Here is a 404-nt window from a genome sequence, read left to right as displayed (position 1 = left end):
TCAACTGCACCAAAGGGCATAACTTTTGTTGCTGGTTTGACTAAAATACTTATTTCAGTGAGATGAGCACTACAGCGGTCAAAAATCTCAGCTTCAGGAAATGACTTGATTTGTGATACTGGTTGGTTTAAAATGCTTATTTCAGCGAGTTAAGCACTTGAGATGACCAAAATCTGAACTTCACCAAATGACTCAAGTCTTGATGTTGTTTTGACTAACATGCCTATTTCTGCGAGTTAATCAGTTCAGAAGGCAAAAATGTTAACTTTACCAAATGACTTAATTTGTAATGCAGGTTGGATTAAATGCTTAATTCAGCGAGATAAACACTTCAGAAGACAAAAATCTGAACTTCACCAAAGGACGTAACTTTGGATGCTGGTGGGACGAAAATGATCAGTTCA

This window comes from Rhincodon typus, unplaced genomic scaffold (genome assembly GCF_021869965.1).
Source record: "Rhincodon typus isolate 14 unplaced genomic scaffold, sRhiTyp1.1 hic_rhity00000099, whole genome shotgun sequence".
Classification (NCBI taxonomy): domain Eukaryota; kingdom Metazoa; phylum Chordata; class Chondrichthyes; order Orectolobiformes; family Rhincodontidae; genus Rhincodon; species Rhincodon typus.
The sequence above is the reverse complement of the archived record's forward strand: the minus strand, read 5'-3'. Positions refer to the sequence as shown.